Source organism: Panthera leo, chromosome A3, assembly GCF_018350215.1.
Source record: "Panthera leo isolate Ple1 chromosome A3, P.leo_Ple1_pat1.1, whole genome shotgun sequence".
Taxonomy (NCBI): Eukaryota; Metazoa; Chordata; class Mammalia; order Carnivora; family Felidae; genus Panthera; species Panthera leo.
The window spans coordinates 43,549,382-43,572,993 of record NC_056681.1 but is presented as its reverse complement, the minus strand read 5'-3'; the positions used below and the strand labels follow the sequence as shown (position 1 = coordinate 43,572,993).

The 23,612-nt window shown below is 39.1% G+C and overlaps 1 protein-coding gene and 1 long non-coding RNA gene across 3 annotated transcripts in view; one reads left to right on the top strand and one right to left on the bottom strand.

Moving 5' to 3' along the window:
• The window catches only part of DTD1 (D-aminoacyl-tRNA deacylase 1), a 204,152-nt gene that overhangs the window by 110,495 nt on the left and 70,045 nt on the right, over positions 1–23,612 (bottom strand). The window lies entirely within an intron of this gene.
• LOC122215857 lies at positions 9,324–22,413 on the top strand. Of its 2 annotated transcripts, XR_006200580.1 has the most exons (4): positions 9,326–9,626; positions 10,341–10,451; positions 18,114–18,364; positions 22,100–22,413. It is a non-coding gene; the product is annotated as an uncharacterized LOC122215857 (long non-coding RNA). The 2 variants fall into 2 exon arrangements; XR_006200579.1 differs by lacking the exon at positions 22,100–22,413 and having other exon boundaries at positions 9,324–9,626; positions 18,114–18,447.

Sequence of the window (23,612 nt, the reverse complement as noted above, 5' to 3'; positions counted from 1 at the left end):
TATAAGATAATAAATACTGTTATATTAAGCCACTAAGTTTTGAGGTATTTTGTTACCTAACAATAAATACCTAATATGCTATGCTCTCTCTCCCTGTGTCTTTGCAAAAACCTGTCCCTCACTTTGAAACGTCCTATGTCCTTCTCACTTACCCATACACAGATCCTTCCTCCCTCCCTCTCTCCATCTATCTCTTAAATATACACTAATACACATACAATACACTCTGCCATAGTACCCTGGACATTCCTCTCTTAGAAAAGCTCCTAAAACAGGCTAGAATTACTTGTTTCTCTCAGCTGGGACACTGGGAGAAACTTGTGGGCAGAAGTGGTCTGCAAGGACACTACAACCAGACTACAACCAGAACTAGTGGCTGGAGAAGCATGTGCTCACCCGCCACCCCTAGCTCTCCAAGAAGGCTGACCTACAATGCATCCATTGCCCTGAGATCTTCATTGATGAGAACACAACCACAGAGGCCACACCAAAGTGATGCTCCATGTGCCCTGAGCAGTTCTCCTCTTTGAAGGGCATCTACTGCCACCTGGACAGCCACTAGCAGCGTGACTCCAACAACCAGAGTGTCAGTCCTGACCACATGCTGGGCAGGGTGGCCTACATGAGCAGTACCACACCAGACTCAAACACCTATGTAGAGCATGGCTCCACCCTGACTCCATATTGAAACCACTGCAGGACCAGAAGAAGATACAGAATAATGAACAGGGCTGATCCAACGTGCTCTATAGCTGCCCTTCTTGCTCTCAGCAGGACTTCAACAGCCTGGCCATGCCAAACACAGAGCCTTAACACAGTAGATACTCAACGAATACCGCATTGATGAAGGGATGCCAGGATGTTAGGATGGATGGATGGACAGATGGACAGACAGAAGGACGGATGGATAGAGAGATGATGGATAGGAAGGCACTGAAGTATGTGGGGGAAAGGGACCAGATCTGGACTCCTTCACTGCAAAGGATAAGAGCCTCACTGGCCCACCCAAGGGTGCCATTATTGCAACAGCTTTGGCAAGAGCAGGGGAAAGAGCTTCCAATCAACTTTACATTAAAGACTAAATTTCACCTACAAAGAAATCACAAGAAGCAATTTTCTGAGTCTGATCCTCCAGTCCAGTCTCTTCTGCAGCACTGCATCACTACAGAATCTGGGCCTTGCCTTAGAAGGACACCACAACAGCATGGAGCTGAGCCTCAGATACCCACGTTAATCAGAAAGCACTAGCACAATGGGCAAGAAAATGGCCAGCCCTCTCCTGACTGAGATATCTTCAAGAACCTACTTTCTTACGCTCAGAGGTAGATACACTGTGTTCACTGTCTTACTCCTTCTTATTTGTCTTAAATAATTCATAGTAAATTTTTTTAATTGGAAAAGAACATACAGGAAATGAGCTCTGGTCACAGAAGTTCTGTTCTGATGTGTCTTTGAAAAAATAAGTATTTTGTTTTATTAAATGTAATGATCAATTCATTCTGATAGGCATATAGATCAAAGTATTTACTCAACTGTTTCATGATTATCTTTTATGAAACTTTTCTCCCAACTGCATCAGAAAAACAAGGATCCTTCAGATGCCAGCCCTATTAAGACCCTGTCAAAGAAAAGGCCATTCCTCAAAGAGGTTAGCAATGCCCTTTTAACCTGAGTAGGATAACAAAGGGCCAGGGCACTGACAGGATGAGACCAGTAGACATAGCCAGAGACACATCATTCCTGCCTGAGGCACAGCCCCCTCCCCACAGCCCTGGACCTTTATTTCCCATTTTGGTACACCACGAAAGCAATAAAGATGACTTCAAGATAAGAACCATAAAAACAAAGTTAATTTATCAGTAATTTTAGACTCCCTGGGCCACAATGTAATTATCTGAAGCAGCTGTATCAGTTCAACAATGTGACAGGAAAGTCAGAATAAACCAGATGGCCAGTTTATATCTGTTTAAAAGCAAACTAGAACTAAAAACAGGAGAGGGTATAATTTGACTTCTTTCCTATTCTTACCTAATTTGAATGTCAGTACAAATAGGCCAGCCTCATTCTTTTTTTTTTTTTTTTAATTTGTTTATTTTGAGAGAGAGAGAGAAGCAGAGAGAGAGGGAGAGAGAGAATCCCAAATAGGCTCCACGCAGGGCTCAACCCCATGACTGCGAGATCATGACCTGAGCTGATATGAGGAGTCAGATGCTTAGGGACACCTGGGTGGCTCAATCAGTTAAGCATCTGACTCTTGATTTGGCTCAGGTCATGATCTCACAGTTTGTGAGTTCAAGCCCCACATCAGGCTCTGTGCACTGACAGTGGGGAGCCTGCTTGGGATTCTCTCTCTCCCCCTCTGTCTGCCCCTCCCCTGCTTACTCTCTCTCTCTCTTTCAAAATAAATAAATATACTTAAAAAAAAAAGTCAGATGCTTAACTGACTGAGCCACCCAGGTACCCCTCAGCCTCATTCTTTTTTTTTTTAACGTTTATTCATATTTTGAGAGACAGAACGTGATTGGGGAGGGGCAGAGAGAGAGGGAGACAGAATCCGAAGAAGGCTCCAGGCTCCAAACTGACAGCACAGAGCCCAACGTGGGGCCCAAACTCATAGACCATGAGATCATGACCTGAGCTGAAGTCAGACGCTTAACAAACAGGCGCCCCCAGCCTCATTCTTTTTAAATGGTGCACAGTATTCTACACTATAGATATGATTTGTCTAACCTTTCCTTTACTGATGAGCATTTTAGCCATTTCCATAATGCCATACTGAGCCCCCCTATACCAATAACTTCATGCACATGTGCACAAACTTCTGAAAGGGGTTCAAAGAAGTGAAATTCCTCAGGCCACTTATGTGTGGTTCAAATTTTGATCAACATTGCTAAACGCCTTCTAAACAGTTTTCACCAGGTGACAGAATAGACGACAAAGCAAGACCCACCTTCATGCTGCCTACAAGAGACTCATTTCAGTCCTAAAGACACATGCAGATTGAAAGTGAAGGAACAGAAAAGCATTTATCATGCAAACAGAAGTGAAAAGAAAGATGAGGTAGCAATACTTATGAAACAAAAAAGACTAAAACACTGTAAAACAAAAACGACAAAACGAAGACTGAAATAAGAGATGAAGAAGGACACTACATTATCATAAAGGGAACAATCAAAGAAGATACAACAATTGTAAATATTTATGTGCCCAACCTGGAAGCACCCAAATACATAAAGCAGTTAATAATAAACATAAAGGAAGTGATCAATAGTAATACAATAATAGTAGAGGACTCCAGGGGTGCCTGGGTGGCTCAGTTGGTTGAGCATCCAACTCTTGATTTCGGCTTAGGTCATGATCTCACAGTTCATGAGTTCAAGCCCCATGGTGGGCTGTGTCCTGGCAGCGCAGAGCCTGGTTGGGATTCTCTCTCTCTCCCTCTCTCTCTCTCCCCCCCCCCCGTCCCTCCCCCACCTGTGCTGTCTCTCCTTCTCAAAATAAAAATAAATAAATAAATACTTTAAAAAAATAGTAGAGGACATTTAAAAAAATTACAAAAACACAATAAAAAGGGCGCCTGGGTGGCTCAGTTGGTTGAGCATCTGACTTCAGCTCAGGTCATGATATTGCAGTTCATGGGTTCAAGCCCCACATCAGGCTCTGTGCTGACAGCTTGCTCAGAGCCTGGAGTCTGCTTCAGATTTTGTGTCTCCCTCTCTCTCTCTGCCCCTCCCCCACTCACGGTCTGTCTCTTAAAAATAAATAAACGTAAAAAAAAATTTTTTTTAAATTGTAGAGCATCTTTTCCAACCACACACTATGAAACTTGAAATCAACCACAACAAAAAATCTGGGAAGACCACAAATACATGGAGGTTAAATAACATGCTACTAAACAATGAATAGGTCAATCATTACATCAAAGAGGAAATTAAAAAATTCATGAAGACAAATCAAAATACAACAGTACAATATCTGTGGGATGCATCAAAAGCAATAGCAATAAAGGCCTACCTCAAGAAGCAAGACAAATCTCAAATAAACAACCTAACCTTACACCTAAAGGAGCTAGAAAAACAAGAACTAGCAAACACAAAATCAGTAGAAACAAGGAAATAATAAAGATTAAAACAGAAATAACTGAAATAGAAACAAACAAAACCAGATCAATGCAACCAGGACCAGGTTCTTTGCAAAGATCAAGAAAACTGATAAACCTTTAGCCAGACTCGTCAAAAAGAGAAAGAGAGACAGAGAGAGGGAGAGGGAGCGAGGAAGAGAGGGAGCGAGGGAGAGAGGGAGAGAGGGAGAGAGGGAGAGAGGGAGACAGAGAGAGAGAGAGAGAGAGAGAGAGAGAAAGGGAGAAAGGGAGAAAAGGAGGGAGAAAAGGAGGGAGAAAAGGAGGGAGAAAAGGAGGGAGAAAAGGAGGGAGAAAAGGAGGGAGAAAAGGAGGGAGAAAAGGAGGGAGAAAAGGAGGGAGAAAAGGAGGGAGAGAGGGAGAGAGAAAGGACTCAAACAATATCAGAAATGAAAGAGGAGAAATAACACCCAATACCACAGAGATACAGAGGATTATAAGAGAATATCTGAAATATTTGAAATATATCTAAAATTACAGGCCAACAGATTAGACCACCTAGAAGAAATGGATAAATACCTAGAAACATGTTACCTCCCAAAACTGAACCAAAGAAATTAAAAATTTGAACAGATCAATGAAATTGAATCAGTAATCAAAAGACCCCCAACAAACAAAAGTCCAGGAGCAGAGACCAACATAGGTGAATTCTACCAAACATTTAAAGAAGAGTTAATATCTTCTATTCTCAAACTATTCCAAAAAAATAGAAAAGGAACGAAAACTTCAAAATTTATTCTATAAAGCCAACATTACCCTTATACCAAAGCTAGATAGAGACACCACAGAAAAAAAAGAACTACAGGCCAATATCACTGATGAACATAGATGCAAAAATCCTCAACAAAATACTAGCAAACCAAATCCAACCAAAAATCAAGGGCACCTGGCTAGCTCAGTCAGTTGAGCATGCAACTCTTGATCTTAGGGCTGTGAGTTCAAGCCCCATGTTGGGGGTAGGGTTTACTTAAAAAAAAAAAAAAAAAAAATGTATGTATAAAAAAAATCATTCACACACGATTACGTGGGATTTATTCCTGGGACACAAGAGTAGTTCAGTATTCACAAATCAATCAACAGGATAAATCATATCAACAAGAGAAATGATAAAAACCGTATGATCATTTCAACAGATGCAGAAAAAGCATCTGACAAAGTACAACATCCACTCATGATTAAAACCTTCAACAAAGATTTAGAGGGAACATACCTCAACATAATAAAGGGCATATATTAAAAGCCCACAGCTAACATCATCCTCAATGGTGAAATACTAAAAGCTTTTCCCCTAAGAACAGGAAGACAAATATGAGAGGTGGCCACTCTCACCACTTCTATTCAACACAGTATTGGAAGTCTTAGCCACAGCAATCAGACAACAACAACAAAAAGGCATCCACAAATTGGTAAGGAAGGGGCGCTTGGGTGGCTCAATCAGTTAAGCATCCAACTCTTGATTTCAGCTCAGGTCATGATCTCATGGTTTGTGAGTTCAAGCCCTGCAAAGGGCTCCATGCTGACAGTGTGGAGCCTGCTTGGGATTCTCTCTCTCTCTCTCTCTGTCCCTCCCCTGCTCATTCTCTCTCTCCATCTCTCTCTCTCTTTCTGTCTCTTTCTCTCTCAAAATAAATAAAAATCTGACTCTTGATCTTACCTTAGGTCTTGATCTCAGGGTCGTGAGTTCAAGTCCTACACTGGGCTCCACACTGGGCATAAATCTTACTTAAAAAAAAAAACATTTTTTTTTTAGAAGTCAAACTTTCCCTATTTGCAGATACAATGACACCATATACAGAAAACCATAAAGACTCCACCAAAAAACTGCTGAAACTGATAAATGAATTCAGTAAAGTCATAGGATAAAAAAATCAATGTACAGAAATTGGTTGCATTTCAATACACCAATAGTGAAACAACAGAGAAATTAAGGAAACAATCCCATTTATAACTGCACCAAAAACAATAAAATGCCCAGGAATAAATTTAACCAAGGAGATGAAAGACCTGTATTCTGAAAACTATAAAATACTGATAAAAGAAACTGAAGACACAAAGAAATAGAAAGACATTCCATATTCATGAATTGGAAGGAAAAATCTGTTAAAATGTGAATACTACCCAAAGCAATCTACACGTTTAATATAATCCCTATCAAAATAGCAACAGAATTTTTCATAGAACAAATAATCCTAAAGTTTGTATGAGTCACAAAAGACCCTGAATAACCAAAGCAACATAGAAAAAGAAGAATAAAAGTGGAGGTATCACAATTCCAGACTTCAAGATATACTACAAAGCTGTGGTAATAAAAACAGTATGGTACTGGCACAAAAACAGACACATATATCAATAAAACAGAATAGAAAGCCCAAAAATAAACCCACACTTATATGTTCAATTAATCTTTGACAAAGGAGGGAACAATATGCAGCAGGAGAAAGTCTCTTTCTTCAACAATGTTGGGAAAACTGAACAGCTATAGAAGAAAGTGTCCTCAACAAATGATGTTGGGAAAACTGGACAACTACATGTAAAAGAATAAAACTGGACCACTTTCTTACATCATACACAAAAATAAACTCAAAATGGATTAAAGACCTAAATGTAAGACCTGAAACCATAAAAATCCTAGAAGAGAGCACAGGCAGTACTTTCTCTGATATTAGCCATTTTTGTCAAAAAACCAACATTTTTCTAGATATGCCTCTTAAGGCAAGGGAAACAAAAGCAAAAATAAACTATTAGGACTAAACCAAAATAAAAACCTTCTGCACAGCAAAAGAAACAATCAAAACTGAATGGGAGAAGATATTTGCAAATGATATATCTGAAAATGGGTTAGTAGCCAAAATATATAAAGAACTGATATTACTCAACACCAAAACCACAAATAATCCAATTAAAAAAATGGGCAAAAGACATGAACAGACATTTCTCCAAAGAAGACATACAGATGGCCAACAGACACATGAAAAGATGCTCAACATCAATAATCATCAGAGAAATGCAAATCAAAACCACACTGAGCTATCACCTCACACCTGTCAGAATGGCTACAATCAAAAACACAAGAAACAGTGTTGATGAGGATGTGGAGAAAAAGGAACACTTGTGAATTGTTGGTAAGAATGCAAACTGGTGAAGCCACTGTGGAAAACAGTATGGAGGTTCCTCAAAAAGTTAAAACTAGATTTACGAGGGGCACCTGGGTGGCTCAGTCAGCTGAGAGTCTGACTTCAGCTTAAGTCGTGATCTCACGGATCGTGGGTTTGAGCCCCACATTGGGCTCTGTGCTGACAGCCCAGAGCCTGGAGCCTGCTTCAGATTCTGTGTCTCCCTCTCTCTCTGCCCCTCCCCTACTCATGCTCCCTCTCAAAAATAAACATCAAAAAAAACTGTTTTTAAATAGAATTACAATATGGTCCAGTAATTCCACTACTGGGTATTTATCCAAAGAATACAAAAACACTAATTGAAAAAGATACATACACCCCTATGTTTATTGCAGCATTATTTACAATAGCCAAACTATGGAAGCAACCCAACTGTCCATCAATAGATGAATGGATAAAGAAAATGTGATACACATCACACACACAGAGGAATATTACTCAGCTATACAAAAGAGTGGAATCTTGCCATTTGCAACAACATGTATGAATCTAGAAGATATAATGCTAAATGAAGTAAGTCAGTCAGAGAAAGACAAATACCATATGATTTTATTCATACGTGGAATTTAAGAAACAAAACAAATGAATAAAGAGAAAAAGAGACAAACCAGCAAACAGACTCTTAAATATACTCACCACAGGGGAGATGGGTATGGGGAATGGGTGAAATAGGTGAAGAGTACACTTACCATGATGAGCACTGAGTAATGTATAGAATTGCTGAATCACTATATCATATACCTGAAACTAATGTAACACTGTATGTTAATTATACTGGAACTAAAAAAAGTAATTAACCTTTTAAAAAAGTCTTCACCAATGGGACACCTGGTGGCTCAGTCAGCAGAGCATGCGACTTGTAATCTCAGGGTCCTGAGTTCAAGCCCCACATTGCGCATGGAACCTACTTAAAAAAAAAAAAAAAAAAAAAAAAAGTCTTCATCAGCTTTCTCCCACCATCAGCATATCACAGTACCCATTTTCCTTGTACTCTTATCAACTGATAATATTATCTGTTTTATTTTTACCAATCTAAACACACACAACAATGGGATCTTATAATTTGCATTTCCTGAACACCAGTGAGATTGAGCATCTTTTCAAATCTTAGAAGCCATTTGTATTTCATACGGGAATTGCCTGAAAATAGCCTTTTCCCAGTTTCCTAATGACCTCTGGCCTTTTAAAAACTGATTTGTAGAGGCTCTTTATGGGTTCCAAGTACTAGTTATTTTTTCATAGAAAAGAAAATATTTCATAAATGGGGAGCCATGTTTCTGCATTAGAAGACTCAACATAGTAAAGTTAACTCACTGCAAAGTGATATACAGGTTTAATTCAATTCCTATCAAAATCCCATCTTAGTTTTTATCAGATACGTTTATTCTAAAATTTATATGGGAAAGCACAGGCCACAGACTCAAACAAGTCTGGAAAGGAGAATAAAGTGGAAGGAATCACTATACCCAATACTAAGGCTTACTATACAGCTAGAGTAATCAAGATAGCATGATAATGGTGGAGGGATATACACCTAGGTCAATGGAACAAAATAAGAGAGCCCAAAAATAGATCCACACAAGCAAGTCCAACTGGTTTTTGACAAAAGGATAAAAGTGGAGGAAAAGACAGCCTTTTCAACAAATGGTGCTGGATCAATTGGACATCAATAAGCAAAAAGAGAAATCACTTACCCTAAAGATAGGTGAACCAAATCTATGTCCTGGCAGTGATATTATACTGTACTTTTATAAGATACTGACATTAGAGAAAACTGGGTGAAGGGTATGCAATATCTCACTGTATTATTCCTTAAAACTGCATGTGAACCTATAACTACCTCAATGAAAAATTCGATTTTAAAATGTTGAAAATAGGAGACAAGGCTTTGGAAATCACTCCCATGATATCCTTGTTTGTACAAATAAAGCTGATTTTGTGAAAGTGAGAGAGAGAGAAGAAAAGAAAAGATGAAAATATTTTCTCCTAGTCTAACTTTATGTATTTATTTTTGGTTGTCAAATGATCCTTTATTGAAATATTTTCCTTTGTAGTTCCTAACTAGCTGAACATTCCTCTGCACCACTGTCATGTCATCTATGATGTCAGGAGGGCGGTGGCCATCAATATTGCAGCCCACAGACTGAGTAGTCCCCAAGATGTCTTTAATGGTTCCAGAGAGCTCTCTAGCTACAGAACGGTGCTGCATCTGTCGGCCAATGGTGACAATCTCATCAAAAGTGATATTTTCACCATGTTTAATGTTTTTTTTTTCTGTCTCTTGGTGGTTCCTCAATAATCAAGACAGGCAGAACGTACGTACCACTTCAACCTGGGCCTCTCTGTTCTGAATGGTCAGTTTCACTGTAATTAATCCTCAGACCCTTCCAATCACTGGCTGCGTGGTGATGTCATCACTAACCTTTATTGGAGACAGACCCAAGGGGCCAATCTTGGGGGCCAGGGCAGATGTGGCACCAATTCCTCAACCAGTGCACCTCAGGTACATGGTTTGATCTCATTGGGGTCGAACTTAGGCGGCTGGTGTCGAATGAACCGAGGAAAGTTGCACCTTGGCCTCCTCCAAGCCAAAAGCCAAAGACTCTCCTAGTCTAACTTTTATCTTCTAAATTTCTTTTCTTTTTAAGTTTTATTTATTTAAGTAATCTCTACACCCCAAGTGGGGCTCAAACTCATGACCCTAAGATCAAGAGTCACATGTTCCTCTGACTAAGCCAGCCAGCTGTCCCGATCTTCCAAATTTCTTTATATATATGAAGGGTTAACTTTTATCCAGTCAAATTTACTTCTCTGTGTTTCCTGAATTTATCTAATTTTTTAATGCTTTGCAATCTTCTTGAAGTTGCTAAAAAGAGCATCTATTTTAAAAAGTCTTTTATGCTAAAGGAAGAAGTCTTTAAAAGTACTGTTTTAATTAGCCATAAGAAACCCTATGAAAGATAATAAAATTAAATAAACCTACTAAACATGATCTTAAACAAATGATGTTTTTGTGATCTCAATTTCAGGCTTAATTGATATGACAAGAAAAGAGAAATTAAACATCATGAATAGAATGGAAAAAGCATATGTGTACGTAGCTGCTCATGAAGGAGGGAGATAAGATTCTATAAAGCCAGGTAAATGTTAGAGCACCCCCATTTCCCCCAACCCATATCAGCCTAAGCAGTCACAGTGGGGGCAACAGGGCCAAAAGTGCAAACCAACAACAGGCATTGCTTTTGGTCAAGTTTTTCAACACCTGACTCAGGATCTGACCTATCAGACTATATCACAGAAAGATGCCTGTTCCATTTTTCTTGTGAGGTACACAAAAAGACCTTATTTTGAAATTGTAGATTCTTAAGAAATCAGCCATGCACATTTGAGTTATCTGTACTTATATGTGTTCTTTTTTTAAAGAACATATTCATTCAGACATCCCAGATATCTTAAAAGCATTATAAATGATAAAGTTCCATTTTCAGTGCCTAAAATGTGCCAGATGCCATTTCGGGTGCTTTACCTACTTTCTACGAGGAAGGGTAAGTAACCTGTCCAAAGCCACACAGCTAGGCAGTGTTGAACCAGATCGCATGCCTTAGAGTGCTACACCTCAAAGTGCAGGCCTGTGTTGCACCACACAGCCACAGCTTCAACTGCTAACCAGTGTCCCAGCCTTAAGTAAGTGGGCAAGCTGGCTGTACCAAAAATTCTGCCTTTGATATTAACATGGGCTATGTTAGTAACAAATATTATCTCTTAGGGCACCTGGGTGGCTCAGGAGGTTGAGCATCTGACTCCTGACTTCAGGTCATGATCCCAGGGTTGTGGAATCAAGCCCTGAGTCAGGCTCTGCACTGAGCATGGAGCCTTCTTAAGATATCCTCCCTCTCCCTCTCCCTCCCTCTATGTCTCTCTCTCTCTCCCCTCCTCTGCCCCTCTCTCCCACTCATTCTTTCTCCCTTTCTCAAAAATAAAAAAGAAATATGAATTGAGATCATACCATGCATATTTTCAGATCACAACACTATGAAACTTGAAATCAACCATAGGAAAAAGTTTGGAAAACCTCCAAATGCATGGAGGTTAAAGAACACCCTACTAAAGAATGAACGGGTCAACCAGGTAATTAAGAAATTTAAAAATATATGGAAACAAGTGAAAATGAAAACATGCCAGTCCAAACCTTTTGGGATGCAGCAAAGGCAGTCCTAAGAGGAAAATACACTGCAATCCAGACCTATCTCAAGAAAGAAGAAATATCCCAAATACAAAATCTAACAGCACACCTAAAGGAACTAGAAACAGAACGGCAAAGAAACCCCAAGGACAACAGAAGAAGAGAAATAATAAAGACTGGAGCAGAAATAACACAGAATCCAAAAACACAGAAAAGATCAATTAACCTAAGAGCTGCTTTTTAAAAAAAAAATAATAATAAATTGATACATCCCTAGCCAAACTTCTCAAAAAGAAAAGAGAAAGGAACCAATTAGATAAAATCACTACTGAAATTGGACTTATCACAACCAACCATTCAGAAACACAGTTAGCAGAGAATTCTATGAAAAAATTAGATGCCAACAAACTGGACAACCTGGAAGAAATGGACAAATTCCTAGACAACCACACACTACCAAAACTCAAACGGGAAGAAACAGAAAATTTGAACAGACCCATAACTAGTGAAGAAATTGAATCAGTTATCAAAAATCTCTCAACAAATTAGAGTCCTAGGCCAGATGGCTTCCCAGGGGAATTCTACCAGACATTTAAAGCAGAGTTAAAACCTCTCCTTCTCAAGCTGTTCCAGAAAATAGAAACAGAAGGAAAGCTTCTGGACTCATTCTATGAATCCAGCATTACCTTGATTCCTAAACCAGACAGAGACCCCACAAAAAAGGAGAATTACAGGCCAATATCCCTGATGAACATGGATGCAAATATTCTCAACAAGATACCAGCAAATCAAATTCAACAGCATATAAAAAGAATTATTCACCATGATCAAGTGGGATTCATTCCTGGGCTGTAGGGCTGGTTCAACATTTGCAAATCAATCAATGTGATACATCACATTAATAAAAGAAAAGATAAGAACCATATGATCCTGTCAATCGATGCAGAAAAAGCATTTGACAAAAGTCAGCATCCTTTCTTAATAAAAACCCTCGAGAAAGTCGGGATAGAAGGAACATACTTACACATCATAAAAGCCATTTATGAAAAGCCCACAGCTAATATCATCCTCAATGGGGAAAAACTGAGAGCCTTCCCCCTGAGATCAGGAACACGAGAAGGATGTCCACTCTCACCGCTGTTGTTTAACATAGTGTTGGAAGTTCTAGCATCAGCAATCATAAAACAGAAGGAAATCAAAGGCACCCAAATTGGCACAGATGGAAGTCAAGCTTTCACTTTTTGCAGATGGCATGATATTATACATGGAAAACCTGATAGACTCCACCAAAAGTCTGCCAGAACTGATACATGAATTCAGCAAAGTTTCAGGATACAAAGTCAATGTACAGAAATCAGTTGCATTCTTATACACTAATAATGAAGCAACAGAAAGACAAATAAAGAATCTAATCCCATTCACAACTGCACCAAGAATCATAAAATACCTAGGAATAAACCTAACCAAAGATGTAAAAGATCTGTATGCTGAAAACTATAGAAAACTTATGAAGGAAATTGAAGAAGATACACAAAAAAATGGAAAAACATTCCATGCTCATGGATTGGAAGAACAAATACTGTTAACATGTCAATACTACCCAAAGCAATCTACACAATGAAAAAAATCCCAATCAAAATTGCACCAGCATTCTTCTCGAAGCTAGAACAAACAATCCTAAAATTTGTATGGAACCACAAAAGACCCCAAATAGCCAAAGTAATGTTGAAAAACAAAACCAAAGCAGGAGGCATCACAATCCCAGGCTTTAGCCTCCACTACAAAGCTGTAATCATCAAGACAGTATGGTCTTGGCACAAAAACAGACACACAGACCAATGGAATAGAATAGAGAATCCAGAATTGGACCCACAAATGTACAGCCAACTAATATTTGACAAGTCAGAAAACAGTATCCAATGGAAAAAAGACAGTCTCTTTAGCAAATGGTGCTGGGAGAAATGGACACCAACATGCAGAAGAATGAAACTAGACCACTTCCTCACACCATTCACAAAAATAAACTGAAAATGGATGAAGGGCCTGAATGTGAGCCAGGAAACCATCAAAACCCTAGAGGAGAAAGCAGGAAAAAACCTCTTTGACCTCAGCCACAGCAATTTCTTGCTTGACACATCTCCAAAGGCAAGGGAATTAAAAGCAAAAATGAACTATTGGGACCTCATCAAGATAAAGAGCTTCTGCACAGCGAAGGAAACAATCAGCAAAACTAAAAGGCAGCCTATGGAATGGGAAAAGATATTTGCAAATGACATATCGGATAAAGGGTTAGTATCTAAAATTTATAAAGAATTCACCAAACTCCACACCCAAAAAACAAATAATCCAGTGAAGAAATGGGCAGAAGACATGAATAGACACTTTTCTAAAGAAGACATCCACATGGCCAAGAGACACATGAAAAGATACTCAACATCACTCCTCATCAGGGAAATACAAATCAAAACCACACTGAGATACTACCTCACGCCAGTCCGAGTGGCTAAAATGAACAAATCAGGAGACTATAGACGCTGGCGAGGATGTGGAGAAACAGGAACCCTCTTGCACTGTTGGTGGGAATGCAAACTGGTGCAGCCGTTCTGGAAAACAGTGTGGAGATTCCTCAAAAAATTAAAAATAGATCTACCCTATGACCCAGCAATAGCACTGCTAGGAATTTACCCAAGGGATACAGGAGTGCTGATGCACAGGGGCACTTGTACCCCAATGTTTATAGCAGCACTTTCAACAATAGCCAAATTATGGAAAGAGCCTAAATGTCCATCAACTGACGAATGGATAAAGAAGATGTGGTTTATATATACAATGGAATACTACTTGGCAATGAGAAAGAATGAAATATGGCCATTTGTAGCAACATGGAAAGAACTGGAGAGTATTATGCTAAGTGAAATAAGTCAGGCAGAGAAAGACAGATACCATATGTTTTCACTCATTGTGGATCCTGAGAAACTTAACGGTAGACCAAGGGGGAGGGAAAGGGGGTAAAAAGTTACAGAAAGGGAGAGAGGCAAACCATAAGAGACTCTTAAATACTGAGAACAAACTGAGGGTTGATGGGGGTGGGGGGGAGGGGAAAGTGGGTGATGGGCATGGAGGAGGGCACCTTTTGGGATGAACATTGGGTGTTGTATGGAAACCAATTTGACAATAAATTATATATGTATAAAAATAATAATAAATAAGTCTTTTAAATTAAAAAATAATAAATAAATAATAAGGTAAAATAAATATTACCTCAGAAAAACAGAAGCATAAATTTTTAAGTCAATCATGCTTAAACAGTGGAATAAGAAAAACAAATAGTATCAACAAAATGAAAAGACAACCAAATGAATGGAAAAAAACATTTGCAAGTCATATATAAGATAAGGGGTTAATATCCAAAATACATAAGAAACTCATACAACACAACAGCAAAAAAAACTCCCAATAATCTTGTTTTGTAAATGGGCAGAAGACCTTGAACAGGCATTTTCCAAATGCCCAATAGGTATATGAAAATAAGTTCAACACGACTAATCATCAGAGAAATGCAAATCAAACCACTCACACTTGCTGGAATGGCTATCATCAAAAAGACAAGAGATAACAAATGCTGGTGAGGATGTGGAGAAAAGGGAAGGAACCCTTAGTGGTGACAATGGAAACTGGTATAGCCATGATGGAAAACAGTATGAAGGCTCTTCAAAAAGTTAAAAATAGAAAAAACAGAACTATCATATGATCCACCAACTGCACTTCTGGATAAACATCCAAAGGAAATGAAATCACTGTCTTGAAGAAATATCTGCACCCCCTAAGTTAATTACAGCATTATTCATAATAGCCAAAACATAGAAACAACCTAAGTGTCCATCAACAGATAAGTGGATAAAGAAAGTGTGATATATCTATCTCTATCTATCTACCTAGCTAGCTAGCTAGCTAATGCAATATTATTCAGCCATAAAAAAAAGAAAGAAAGAGATCCTGCCATTTGCAACAACATGGATGGATCATGAGGACATTATGCTAAATGAATAAGTTAGACAAAGACAAATACTGTATAATCTCCTTGTATGTGCAATCTAAATTAACAAAATACTAATAAAGGGATAGAATGATGGTTGCCAGGGGCTAGGGAGTGGGGGAAATGGGGAGAATGTTAGTTAAAGAATACAAAATTTTCATTATAAGATAAATAAATTCTGAGGATGTTATGTACAGCATGGTGACTATATTAATACTGTTCTATAGACTTGAAAGTTGTTAAGAGAATAATCTTAAATGTTCCCGCCACCAAAGAAAACTTATAATTCTCAATGTGGTAATCATTTCACAATATATATGTGTATTTAATTATCACATTGTGCACCTTAAACTTACACAATGCTATATGTCAATTACATCTCAATAAAGCTGGCAAAAAAATGGAGCGCCTGGGTGGCTCAGTTGGTTAAGCACCCGGCTTCAGCTAAGGTCATGATCTCACGTATGGGTTCCAGCCTCACATAGGGCTCTGTGCTGACAGCTTGGAGCCTGGAGCCTGCTTCGGATTCTGTGTCTCCCTCTCTCTTCCCCTCACCCTCTCGCGCTCTCTCTTTCTCTCTCTCTCTCTCTCTCAAAACTAAACATTAAAAAATAATAATAATAAATTTTAAAAAACGAAATAAATCTGGCAGAAAAAAGAAAAACAGTAAAGTCATGAATCTCTCTTCTTATACTCCTACTAACCAAATTACCTGTGTATTTATTGGGGGTTGAACACAAACTACAAATCATTAGCAGCCATTGAGAAATGAAACTGGATGGCACAATTCCTTCATTTCAGAAAAAAAAAAAAGGCACATTTCATCAACACTTTCATGTATTAATATCTATTGCAAAGACATAAAACATTACAAGCATTCAGTTATAGAAATTAAGCATAAACAGAAAAGATAATGGTAACAGTTTGATATTTAGACTTAAAATTAAATTTTTTTATAAACTTTAATTGTTTTAATTAAGTAAACTATCCCCAATGTGGGGTTTGAACTTACAACCCTGAAACCAAGAGTCACTTGCTCTACTGAGTGAACCAGCTAGATGTCCCTTTACATCTTTAAATCCACATACAGCCCAAACCTTTAAGCTCTCTCCCTGGAATGCTTCTTCCCCCAGATATCCATGTAAAGGTGCTTAATAATAATAACTTTGTGTGGACAGATGTAACACTAATGAGCAAACCTTATAGCAAAACACTGGGCACCAAATATTTATGATAATTTAAGCTTTTCCTACCTCTAACATGGATTTTCAGAAATCTTTGCCTGACCTTAAGTTCACTTTTTAGCCATTTCTCCAAGATCTGTCACTCAAATCTCAGGGACCATAGCCCACACATTCAGCCATGGACCTCATAAACGACCATTAGACTGAGGCCCCTGAGTGAATTTTTGCCTTCCCACAATGAAAGAGCAAAAGAGAATCCTTAGATTTGAAACACTGATCTATGAAAAGAAGTCAGAGGCAAACATTTGCGACAGGCCAAATGGCAATGGCAAAGAGGGGAAAGGCCCAATCCTAGATAGAATGGCTCTAAAGAAAATTCCAAATGGACTTGTCGCTTGGATTTAAACTTCCTTACAAAACTATGACGGTTCCCCACCCACCCTCCACACACACTAAGCCCATGGCTTTGACCTTACAGCTCCTCATAATAAAGGCACTTGTAGTCACTGGTATTTCTATCCCGCACAAAAATAAATAAAGCTCAATACTAAAACATCTAGTCTGAAAAATACCTCAGTTGCTTCCAAGTTTAAGTACTGAACAAATCTCACTGCATTTTTTAAATCTCTCTCATTATCACGATTGATATTCCCGTAACACACTGCATAATTCATGTATCCCCTCACACTCAACTGCATCCTTCAAAACAGCCCATGAGGTCCACAGGGCAGAGATAACCATCCTCTTTAAGCCCCATGACGATCTTGCAGGCAGCAGAGGTCAATACTGGAATTCAAGCCTCTGACTCAAACTCTCTACTTCTGCCTACCAAACTTCAATGTTAATGAGACCCGTTTTCTTTTTCTTTTTTTGAGAGAGTGAATGTAGATGCACACACACACGTAAAAGTGGGGGAGGGAGGGAGAATCTCAAAGAGCCTCCACGCTTCAGCACAAAGCCCAATGTGGGGCTCGATCTCACCAACTGCAGGATCATGCATGACCTGAGCCAAAATCAAGAGTCGAATGCTTTAACCAACTGAGCCACCCAGGCACTCCAGCCTACTTTCTTTTGATAGTTCTTGGTTTTGATTTTTCATTAAAATCCAAAATACCACAATGGCCACAAGAGCCAAATATCCAGTAGTATGTAACTGTAATTAATGTTGTTTTCAATAAATGACACATACAGTATTACAGAGCCTTGTCGCTTCTCTATCTCCCACTGTGGTAGCCAGCCGCCAAGACAGCACATAAGAATTTTTACTTCCTGGTATTCAGGCCTTGCATACTCCCTTCCCACAGTGAGTAGGGCTAACCTATGTAACCAACAGATATTGTGGAAATGATGGTGTGTGACTTGTGATCCACCTTGCTCTCTCTTGAACTGTTTACCCTAGGGTAAGCCAGCTGCCACATTATAAGCCACATCAAACAAATCCATAGAGAGTCTCATGTGGAGAAGAATCAAGGCCTCCCACCAGTAGCCAAGCCCAAACTGCCAGTCCTGTGGACCAACTTGAAAGCACATTCTCCAGCCCCAGTCAAGCCTTCATATGACTACAGAGCCAACTGATAACTACAACCTCACAAGAGACCCTGAGCCAGAACTACCCAGTGAAGCCAATCCTGAATCCCTGACTCACAAGAAGTATATGAGTTATTGTTATTTTAAGCCATTAAGTTTTGGGTAATTTGTTCCACAGCAATAAAGCACTAATATACATACCCCTATTTCTTTACAAGGTTCCAGGCACTCAGTAGACTTGAATTAAGGCAGCAGTTAGAATGATTTTCCGCTGAATGATCCAGACTTCCTCAATCTGACCCTTGTGTGTCTAAGCCCATATTTGGGTAACCCAATTAATTAAGGTTAGAGATGCTATCTGTGGCCACAGAGGAGGTTATGGAAAAGTGATGATTAAAGCAGTTTTAGGTCATATTTATCTTAAAAGTCCCCAAGACTACTGGAGGTTCTCTGTCTACTGTCTAATAAATAAAGTCTTTCCTTCCCCTGATTTGTTCTGGCATATTGTCAACAAAGTAGTAATGCATGAACTACAAAAGGCCCAGTGCTAGCTTACATGTTACTCAGCAGTGTGGGCCTAGACTCAAGTACTTGGGGGATTCTCAGTTCATCCTGCTGACTTATAAAGTAAGTGACACCTGTAAGCAAAGACAGACCACCTATGGGTGAGGAGGATGTGCAAACAGGAAGCTAAGAACAACTCTGGTTTTAATATTGATACCACTGCCTATGACAAAATTCAAACAAGATTTGTAGACTAGTATATCCATGTTAATTTTCTGGTTTCAATCATTATACTATGCTTATGAAAGATGCTAATGTTAGGGAAAGTTTGAGTAGGCTTCCTGTGTACTATTTTCACAACTTTGTAAAATAGTAGTCTCCCCTTATCAAAGGTTTTGTTTTTCATGGTTTCAGTTATCCGTGGTAAAATGTGGTCATCAAGCAGATGATCCTCCTTCTGACATTATCATCAGAAGGTTAATAGTAGCCCAATAATACATCACAGTGGCTACATCATTCACCGCACCTCATCACATAAGACATTTTATCATCTCACATTACAAGAGGGGTGAGTACAGTACAAGAAGATATTTGAGAGAGACACCATATTCACATAACTTTCATTACAGTACATTGTTATAATTCTTCCTATTGTATCATTAGTTGTTGCTATTAAGTTTTTACTGTGCCTAATTCATAAAGTAAACTTTACCATAGATATATGTCCAGATAGGACAAAACATAGTATATGTAAGGTTCAGTACTATCTGCAGTTTCAAGCATCTACTAGGGATTCTGGAACATATCACCCACAGATGTCTATTTCAAAATTAAAAAGTCTAAAAATTAAAATACATTTAAAGCAACAACAAAAAAGAATACTGCCACTAAAATGTAAATAACACTAAATCCATTCCTTGAAAGGCTCTGATGCTGGACTTACAGAATGTACTTGGAAAGGCTATGCCAAAATGGTCAAAACGCTTGATTTCAAACCACCTATTCCCTGGTGGGCACACTTCAAGTGTCTGGGAGTGCATTACACTTTATGTTCTCAGCCTCTCATGAAGTGATTCAGATGGGAACATGAGCAGAGGTGATGCATAAGAGTTGATGAGGTGACTCTACTGCTTTCTTCCCCTGCCTGGGAGGCCAGTGTTATAAGCTGGAGGGAGCCTGGACCCCCAAGTCAGCAAATGGAGTAGATCCCCTCCAAACCATGTTATACTTTGGTGAGATTAACTGTGAGTTAAGCCACAGAGATTCTGAGTTTGTGTGCTGTAGCAGCTAGCATTTAAGATAATCCCAATAAAGATACTTCCATTCAGAAAATAACTGACCTAGGGGCACCTGGGTGGCTTAGTTGGTTAAGCATCCGACTTTGGCTCAGGTCACAATCTCATAGTCTTGCGCGTTGGAGCCCTGCGTCGGGCTCTGTGCTGACAGCTCAGAGTCTGGAGCCTTCTTTGGATTCTGTGTCTCCCCGTCTCTCTGCCCCTCCCCGACTCGTGCTCACTTGCATGCACACACACACTCTCTCTCTCACTCTCTCAAAAATAAACATTTAAAAAAAGGAAAAAAAGAAAATAACTGACATAGAACTAATAATAAAAAGGCAAGATTGCTAAAATTGATCAGGTTACAATAATATCTTCATAGGGGAGAATGAAAATATTCAAGCCTCTTTCATATTTAGATGTTCCTTCCATTGTCCTAAAGAAATACACAAAGAGGAAAAGATTTACATACAAGCAAGTTTACTGCTACACTGCCTATCTGTGTTAGGAAAAAAATTAAAACAAACTAAATCAAATAGGGAAGAAGACAGCAAATACGGAAAGAAGACATTCAGTGAAAAATTTTCTGTGGTCTCCACAACAGTCCCTCTCTGATGTGTGTTCTGCCCCATACCTCTCTCCAGCTGAACTCAACCAGCAGGGCCCACAGCCATGCCATGCATACCGGAATACCCAAGAAATGTGAATTTTCTGTAATGGATGATAGTTACTGATACAGGATGATGACTATATGGAGATTTGTTACACTATCCTCTCTGTGTGAGTGTGAAGTTTTCTACAGTACAAAGTTTTAAAAATGTGTATTTCAGAAAAAATTGCCATAATTAAAACTGACTAACCCTTGTAATAAACAGAAATTATGATGTTCACTAAAAGAGGCAGGAAAACTAACCCAGGCAAATAAAGCAATTAGTCTAGTACATCAGTGGCTAGAATGGGCTGCTAGCTGATTAACTCATTAGTCTACCATAATCACTCACATAAATTCAGTGGTAATCGAAGCTATTTGTATCTACATTAACTTAAGAGAGTTCCTGAGCTTGTCTGAAAAACAAAGATATTGAATAGGCAGCATTCCCAATGGACCCTCATTTCCTACACTGTACTGCAAACCCTAAATTTCAAGGTTCTTGTCTTGGTGTTACTGAAATTAAATTTAAATGTGATTATCATAACACAGCTAAACATTATAATAACTAAAAAACACTCTTTGAAATAACTTTATAATCTAAATTAAAGATTAAAATAAAATGTAGAAACATGATCCATATACATGTATTCATTTTCTAAGCCATGATTATTTTTTAAAATAAAAATGCTTGGGGCGCCTGGGTGGCTCAGTCGGTTGAGCGGCTGACTTCGGCTCAGGTCATGATCTCACGGTCCGTGAGTTCGAGCCCCGCGTCGGGCTCTGCTGACCGCTCAGAGCCTGGAGCCTGTTTCTGATTCTGTGTCTCCCTCTCTCTCTGACCCTCCCCCATTCATGCTCTGTCTCTCTCTGTCTCAAAAATAAACGTTAAAAAAAAAAAAAATTTTTTTAAATAAATAAAATAAAGTAAAATAAAATAAAATAAAATAAAAATGCTGGGGCACCTGGGTGGCTCAGTCGGTTGAGCGTCCGACTTCAGCTCAGGTCATGATCTCACGATACGTGGGTTCGAGCCCCGCGTCAGGCTCTGTGCTGACAGCTCAGAGCCTGGAGCCTGTTTCAGATTCTGTGTCTCCCTCTCTCTCTGACCCTCCCCTGTTCATGCTCTTTCTGTCTCAAAAATAAACAAATGTTTAAAAAACTAAAGTAAAGAAAAAAGTAAGTAAAGTATAGTAAAGTAAAAAGTAAACTAAACTAAACTAAACTAAAATAAAATAAAATAATAAAATAAAATAAAATAAAAATGCTAACAATAATACAATCTTAACCAAAAGAGCACTGTTAATATTGAGTAATGTTCAAAAAAGGGGGGTCTTTTAACAGTGTAAGACACTTTTATTTGCATATGTATAAAACTGAAGCTTCCCTTACTAAGCTAACCTTTTACAAAATAAATTTTTTTTCCAGCCTGTCAAACTCAGACAATGCCTCTGACTGTGAGATAAAGAGGTTCTGGAGGCGGACCAGTGATTTCCAGAGCTCTGGCCTGGAGAAATAACCACAGAATGAGTAAGCTCCAAAGAACAGCTTTGCAAGCAGATACTGAGGGACTTTGGTCAATACCATCCAACCTTTGGGGAGACCCATAAACCTCAGGTCTCCTGGAGTCCGCTGAAAGACAAAGAAGCACCCACTAGCCTGAGAAATCCTGAGGCTTCATTTGTTTAAACAGACCACATAATAAATCAGAAAGATGGTAGTTGAGAGAATAAAGTCAGAAATCTGAGGTAGTGCAGTCTGAAAGACTGTCTCCTGTGGCGGCGTCAGTGTGGCTCAGTCGGTTAAAGTGCCTAACTTTTGATTTTGGCTCACAGCATGAGCTCACATTTCATGAGTTCAAGCCTACAATAGGGTCAGTGCTAACAGCGCAGGACCTACTTGGGATTCTCTATCTCGCTCCCTCTTTGCCTCTCTCTCTTTCTTTCTCTCTCAAAAATAAACATTTAAAAAATAAAATAAAAATAAAATAAAATTTAAAAAGACCCTTATGTCAGAACCCAGCTCTCCTACCTAATGGCCATGTCTCATGACCTTGAACCAGTCACTTAAAGTGAAAAGTGAGCTGCTCCCCTCTCACAGTGCTTGTGTGGGTCATGTGGTTGGATGTGGAACTTATCAGTTCTCAAATCTGTTTTTATTAACAATCATAGTCTGGTATTCATCACAATCCTCCTTCATGTATAACAATTTCATTTTTGAAAGGCACAAGTATACCTTTAGAGTTACACGTTTCAAAAAAGAAACCATTTCACAGTATTTCATTTGAAAAAAGGAGTACCTGGGTGGTTCAGTCAATTAAGCTCATGAGTTCGAGTCCCACATCAGGCTCTATGCTGACAGCATGGAGCCTGCCATGGATTCTGTCTCCCTCTCTCTCTGCCCCTCCCCCACACACTATCTCTCTTCCAAAATAAATAAGCTTTAAAAAAAAAAAAAAAATAGGGAGGAGAGACTAAGATGGCGGAGCAGCATGGAAGTTTTCTACTTCTCTCGTCCCTGAAATGCAGCTAGATCAGCACCAAACCATTTTGCACACCTAGAAAATTGCTCTGAGGATTAACACAATCTGCATAATTTGAGCTACAGAACTCAGGAGGCACGCGGCGCCTAGAGGTGAAATGGGAGAGAGAAGCCACGGAGGGTAGAAAACTGTTTTTGCTTGTGGAAAGAGGACAGAGATGCGGGGGGGGGGGGGGGGGGGGGGAGGGTGGGGGGAACAGAAGAAAAAGTACTCCCCCTGAAAGCAGCTGGAGAGAAAGAGAAAGAGTGGAAACACCCATAAGGGACTGAACAAGAAAGAGCGAAAGGAAAAAGGAGAAAGGAAATAAGGAGAGGGTTTCAATACCATTAGGACTCTATAAACAGAGGAGCACAGAGTCTGAAACTCCACAGCTCAATACTTGGAGGAGCTCTGGTGGGA